The sequence below is a fragment of the Austrofundulus limnaeus genome, unplaced genomic scaffold (assembly GCF_001266775.1).
Source record: "Austrofundulus limnaeus strain Quisiro unplaced genomic scaffold, Austrofundulus_limnaeus-1.0 Scaffold198, whole genome shotgun sequence".
Classification (NCBI taxonomy): Eukaryota; Metazoa; Chordata; class Actinopteri; order Cyprinodontiformes; family Rivulidae; genus Austrofundulus; species Austrofundulus limnaeus.
The window spans coordinates 72,101-79,166 of record NW_013952600.1 but is presented as its reverse complement, the minus strand read 5'-3'; the positions used below and the strand labels follow the sequence as shown (position 1 = coordinate 79,166).

At 39.3% G+C, this 7,066-nt stretch overlaps 1 protein-coding gene across 3 annotated transcripts in view; it reads right to left on the bottom strand.

Annotated features, from left to right (window-relative positions):
• gnb1l (guanine nucleotide binding protein (G protein), beta polypeptide 1-like) overlaps positions 1 to 6,602 on the bottom strand; it is a 27,812-nt gene extending 21,210 nt beyond the window's left edge. The window contains exon 1 of one of the 3 annotated variants that reach the window (XM_014018638.1): positions 6,518 to 6,602. The gene's annotated coding sequence lies outside the window, so the exon portion shown is untranslated. Of the gene's footprint in view, positions 1 to 794; positions 2,102 to 4,788; positions 4,871 to 6,517 lie in introns of those variants that run through there. The other 2 variants (XM_014018640.1, XM_014018639.1) reach the window with 2 other exon arrangements.
• Positions 6,603 to 7,066: the final 464 nt, after the last annotated feature.

Below are 7,066 nucleotides of genomic sequence, written 5' to 3'. Positions count from 1 at the left end.
AACTAACAAAGAATCTCTATTTAAAATTAATAAATTAAATTACTCTAGTTCATGTTCTTTATATTCAAAGAGGGTTTCAGGAGCTACAGTTTGCAAACCCCTGGTCTATATAAAGTTTATTCTGACCACTAATTACTAAAGATAAATCACTTATTGCTCATTCCTACTCTAAAAAAACATCAAAAATCTTTTGGAAACAACAAATAATAAAGACAGACAAAATCCACAGAAGAGCAAAAATCCCTGGATGTTTGAAACTGAAAGCTTAGGTAAACTGAATTTAAAGACAAGGCCTAATGCAAATAATATCTACCAATGTAAATATATGGAGAACTTATAGAACTAATTTGTGCTTGTACGGCTAGAAAGCACTGTTTCTACAGTTCATAACATCCTCGCATGTGATTAAAATCTTTCCAAATATCTGCACACAAGACTTCACCCTCACTCCACATTGCTGCCATTCTCTTGCTGCTCCACTTTTACTTATCATAACCCCTGCTCCCTGCAATCAGCAGACTCTGAAACTGGAGCTCGAGGCATCCAGAAGCTGTTCCTTTCAGGAGCTGAGTGGTTAAATTGTCCATGTGAATCTGTGAAGCGGAGAGACACAGACCCCTGACCAGCCTGCCTAATTAACGCACACAGCATCACACAAAGACACAGCACATCAGCTTCACTAGACATTTAGCAAGGACCACAATGCATGCATTTTAGCAAAAAAAAAAAAAAAAAAACCCAATACAGCTTACAACAAATCATGCATTTCTAGCTGTAGCAAGCATTCAACTTACGGTAAGTAGATATTTGTAGGGGAGGTTTTATGAAGAAAAAAAAAAACAAGTGAACAAACTGTCACTAGTGTTTTTGTGAGGGGCTATGTGTTAAGCTGCTCCTCCTGAAAAGGGTGCGTAAGGCTACATTCCTGAGCCACCGTCCTGCAGTTGTGTGTGTGACAGGGGGAGGCTCATCCTGATAACAGGTGGATTAAGAGTGCCTTATTGTCCTTTTCGCAGCAAAGCCTGCGTGAAGCTATGAGTCACAAATACAGCAGCCTGAAACTGGTTGTCCTCATTGTCTAAAACCCAGGAACTGCAAAAACTTTCTACAGATAGGCATAGCTCGCTGTCAATCACAAACCGACAAACAGCCCAGACCGGTGATGGAGACCAGTTTGCTGAAGGACTCTAAAACCAAACCAAGTGATGAATATAATAGCCACTTTCCCCTGCCACTACTTCCTCAGTGGAGCGTTGCCACTCTTTTCCAGGCGTCAGCAGTTTCAGTCCCAGAAACTGCCCCCCAAACAATGGGTCTGTTGTTGTGGCTGCAAGTGAGTCGCCCACAAACCCAAACACAAACACGCAGGCGGCTCAGGAAGAGTCACAGATACTGTAAACAAACAAAACGGTGGCGAGGTGTCACTCAAACCCGCTCACAACAACCCTAAAGTTGTCCTTGCCAACAGATGGAGGCAGCTGAGAACTAAACCATTTCATGACACGTTGAATCCCAAATCTGGCAGATGCAAGTTTTCAAGTGGATCCTACAGAACAAACAACTGAACCACTCCAGAATTTCTAGGCTCAGTTTTAATAAGTGTACATCAGAAGTCTTTATGAAGCGATTGAGCTGCAGATAACAAATGCCAAAAAAGAGCAGTAAATCTCTGTCACCCTTCTAACCTGACAAGATCACATAAAATGCTCTCCCATTTATTGGAACCGAGTAATGAACAGATCTAATTAAAGCTGCGTGTCATGGCCCAGGCGTAATAAATCAGGCTGACTGGTTAATATACCTGAGAAGGATACAGGAGAGGCAAGCAAGGAGGACTGAGGCTCCTGCTGGCCCCGAAACAGATAAGACAGCTCTGGGTAATCTGACTCTAAGTCTGTGGATAAAGACAGTTTGTCTCTTCTTGGGCCGTCTGTCCACACCWACTGGGTAATTAGGCCTAATTATGAGAGAAAGGTCTGCTTCCCCTTCATGTTATTAAATAAGAGCCAGCCTGGTCCGCCAAGGATCTCTCAACAGCAGCAAGGGGCTGGCGACCTTCAGATCAAACACAGCCACTATCTGTGGCCCCCAACCATGCCCTCTCGACTGCAGCGCCCGTTCCCCTCGTCTTTATCGCCGCCACTACTAGAAAGGGGAGGGATGAAGAGTCTGTTCGTTATGATATTGTGCATCAAAGTTTTTTGTTTTTCTGGCTAGAGCTGAGGGAGGGATTCCTGCCTGCATTCCTGTCTTTTAGTGCTGATATCATGTGATCAGCATCCAAACCTGAACTGCCCCCTTGTCAAATTCTGCCATTCATAAATAAGAGCAGGGAAGAGGGGGATATGCTGATCACAGGGGTGTATTATGGAAGCTGTATAGTAACGCTGTGAAGCAGGGTTATTAAAGTGGATTTTGCCCCCCAAAAAATATTGCACATGGTTCAAAAGCTCCTCTCTGCTTCCTATACGACGAACATTAAAAAAAAGTTCTGTAATTTATCTATCTATCAACACAATTTAAAATTTGATGTATAGCCTGAAGTCTGTAATTTTGACACAATTTGAAACAAATTTTTGCAAAGAGCAAATCTTTCCTGCTAAATTGGTCATGTGACTAGGACATAAGGGTGTCCAGGGACTCTAGGGCATTAATTGTCAAATTAATTGTTATCGGCTAAATACCACAATTGTGATTAATTATTTTGCCAAAATTGCCCAACCCTACTCTAGATATGCCTTACAAGAAAAGCAGTTACAATCAAACCAACTATATTTTCAGGTACATCTGAGTTAAAACTCTTGCCAAMTCACATCTCAATCTCAACATCATCCCTCGGCTTTTAGTTATTCTGTTGTTCATCAAAAACAACAATCTTATCTGATGCTTCAGTGCTTTTCACCTCACTGGCTGGTCGGTGGATGGTGAACATTAGTCAGCCCTTCTGCCTCCCCCCATCTAACACAAGCCCTCTTGAAAAGGAAACCAAAGTGCCAAATAAAGAGCAAGGTCCATTATAAAAGTTCAGTAAAAAAAAAAAAAACAGTATGGGAAGTGGCGAGGAAGACACACGCCCTTTATTGTGTCTGGACGCGGGTATCTGGACTGGACAAACAGCCCAGTGGCAGATAGAGGCTGAAGTCAGACACAAGTGCACCAACACCCACTGTCAGTCACGGATCCAATGAGCGGGAAGAGGTAGCATTGTTCGCATGAATGGCGTGAATGCTAAGCAGGGTCCATAGCAGATAAGGGCTCAATGCTTTGTGGGTGTCACTGAAGCAGGCATTGATGGAGCAGCGTGTCAGAAGGTCCTGATTTAGGAGGTTCTGACTGTGGTCAACGGGTACCAAGAGACTTATCTGTTTACATTATCACCCATTTCCTCCATGAGGTCATTTACCTGGCCACTACAGCACAAAGAGACACAAGAGGGCTGACAGCTCAAGTGTCACCATACATCAGCACACGTTTTGGGTGTGATGGCCTTTGGATATGTGGGGATTTTGCCGTCAATACAGCAAAGACCTGAAGACAAGTAAATGTATAGTTTGTAGTAATCCCGATAAGACGTGATGCAACAGGGGATAAAGTACACAGGAAAAAAAACAAGGCTTACAGTTTGTCAAACAGTACCCCCCACCCCACAGCTGCAGCTGTCAGAAATGTTTGCTGAGTTTTAGTGACTGCATGCAGACTAAGCAACGAACAATATAAGTTTGAGTGACTTGAAACTATTTATACAAGTAAATGGATTCCTGAATTCAACTAGTCCTCGCAAAAGTAACAAACTACACAAAATAGTTCACCAGTAAGGCATCATAAGGAGCATGCTGCTGATGTTGATCCAAAAATAAATGATATGATTAAAACCATCCTGTCCATTTAAATGAAATATGTGGAAATTTTAGCTAGCTACATTTACATTAAAAGCTTTTTTTTCTGTGACTTAATCATTTTCAATTATTTTTCTTTGCTATATTAAGTCATTGCAACTTCAGTGAGAATAATCGTATTTAGTTGTTTAAAGAAATACGCTACACAAAAGAGAATTCAAGCAAGTTATTTTACTGTGATTGCTATTAGGCAGAGGTGGAGAGTACTACTAGTAGTACTACATATACTTTCATTACTGTAATTGAATATACATTTTGCATAATTTGTACTTGTACTTTTGTATGTTTTACTTCATGTATTTTACTTAGTTACCACCTGTTACTGAGTAAAAACTAAAAAAAAAAAAAAACTAAATGTAAATATACATTTTACAATCAGAAATAGAAAGGAACATATTCCACAATACCTGCAGTGACGGGGTCTGTTTACACATGAACAAAACCTGGAAATGTTTAATGTTGATTCTGGCGTTAAAAAACTAACATAGATATTGCTGTGCTTGTTGAATCTGCTGTAGTGCCCATGCCAGGCAGGGTTGCCAGATAGGAAACAATGAACTATAATACTATCTCCTTTACCCAAACTATTGTATGTGCTGAGTAAGGGTGCACTTTCTTGGATTTGGAGGTTGTCAAACACGCACACAAAGAGTGGGGCTTGACCCTTAATGGTAACTGACATATCTGGCAACACCGGCTCAAGGTGATTTTTGACTTTCAATGAGACCTGCAGCAGAGACTTCAATCTCAGGTATAGAAACAGTTACATCCTAAATGATAAACATTTTATTTGGACTGAGGATGAGGTTGGTTTGCTCCACATGTTGCAAAGGGAGAGGAGCACAAACAGAACTCTGCTATCTGCCTTCACTACTGTTGATTATCTACTCACTCAAGAGCAGAAACATTTTTGATTGCAGCAGTCAGTAATGTGCACGCACACTTCTGAGGGGCGCTTCCAAAGACATCCATAAACCTAAATTCAAAACATTTTRGTTTCAGAGGAAACAGTAGTAGTTATCATCTGCATGAATGGCTAAACCACATCAGAAATGCTACGATTTCACTCAAAATCTGTCATGTAAACTGGGCCTGAGTTTTTCCTTACCAGTCAGCTGGTATTTAATCCAGTGAGAAGTGATGACGAGCCACAGAGGAGGTTTGCAGGTAAAATAACCTAGAGATTGTGTACAAACTCTGCTCAGTAAGTTGTTTTGTCTGCCAGCATTGAGCGAACCTCAGCAGACATGCAATTCTCAGCAYGCCACCTGCTAACTGATGGACAACTAAACCACCATCATGGCTTTACTTTTGTTATAGTRAAGAAAAAACTCCTGACWATGAGACACGCTGGCTTCAAGTTAAAAGAAAGAAGCTGCTTTATCCTGTTATCCTGKCCTATGTTAGCTTAGAGAGACTTAGACCTGCAGCCTCTGGTAGTGAATTTAACCCTGACTATCCTTGCGTCAAAAAGGACCAGACGCCTCCTCAGGGGTCCGTTGACTCAAAGACAGCAGGAGGGTTGCAGCATACTAGATTTATTTACATATCAGCTGATTATTAACACCATAGCTGGGATTTAATATTTAGATTTATATTTCATTGGAAAATATGTCAAATTAATAGTCAATTATGTTTGAATACTAATACTTTTACTAACAGTCACATAGAAGCAGCAGCTGTCTGAATATTAAAGTGAGTTCAGTTATATTAAAGAGGCTGTGTGATCAGTTTAAATTAAAATATTTTAAAGATGTGCGGTGCACATATTTTTGACTCAATTTTCAACAAAGTAACTGAACATTACTTAAGTAAATTATTTTACTTCTCTTTCCACCTCCATTAAGCATTATTATTATTATTATTATTATTATTTTAATATGATACTATCCAGTGTTTTAGAACCAAAATACCATCTAAGCAGTTACATTTTGTAATACAACAAAATATAACTTTAAAAACTTTACTAAAGCTTTACTAAATTTACTAAATTAATTCACTAATTGTAAATCAGATAGACATTACATTATTTACAAATGTAATATTTTATAAGTCGTACATTTGGCTAAAGTAAATAAAGTAACAAAATAGGATAAGTTTTCTTCTAAATGTTTTACATTTGAACTTAATTCAACATTAACACATCCTGCTGCTCGAATTATTGTCCAACAAACTTATTTCATTCAACACTTTAGCAGTACTGCAGCCATGAGATAAATGAGATGATAAATGATCATGTACTTGGTTCAAAAACTGAGAAGCTGTCTCGTTTTTTGATACTACAGAGTTGTGTAATACAGTATATAAGTCAGTCACTGATCTGGTCTGAAGCTTAATAACCACAGCTGCTCAGAACTGAATGTTATCTAATCTGAAAGACGTTCGCTGACGATCAAACCAATAATAACCTAACCTAATTTAACCTAACTTAACCTAACCTAACCTGATGCAAACACTTCACAACAAAGATTAGATCTCTACATCGGCTAACCGAAGAAACAAGCTAACAACAGCTATTTCAACAAGACGACTGTTGTTCCATGACAGACATTTTCAACAAATATATCTCTACTACTTGACAGAAAAAGAAGACAACGCTTTAATAAATGCTCATAAAATACCATATCGGAGAGAGACAGCGGAGCTTTCAAAGTTGGCAGGAAAACCTAATCTGAAGGACCCATGTTTACATGGCATGAGCTGTCTGCGAAAGTGCCTGAACAAAAAGTTCACATCTCCCACTTTTATTAGTGCTTCCTGTTTTTCTCAAAACAAACAACAAACAAACAAAACAAAAAAGTTTTTATACGAGTTTTAAGTTCAAATGCAGTTTGTATAATTAAACTTTAATAGAACCTTTATTTCAGAGAACAGAGTTTTCTCAAAGAAAAGCTGAGAAAATGCTTGTTTCACGGTTTCATAGAATGTCCATGAAGGAGAAAGAAAGAATGACAACTAAAGAAATGAGTATAAACTTTCAAATCCTTACAATACTACACAAACAGGGTAGTCTCCCCCCCCCCCCCCCCCCCCTTTCACTGGACTCTAATTGAGAAACAGAGACAGGGAAAACACTGGGCTCTAATCCACAGAGCACACAGACTTCTTTCATGGAGAGCTGGAAGGGACCTTTATTTGTCCATTCCTATCATAGAGAAAGCGACTTTCAA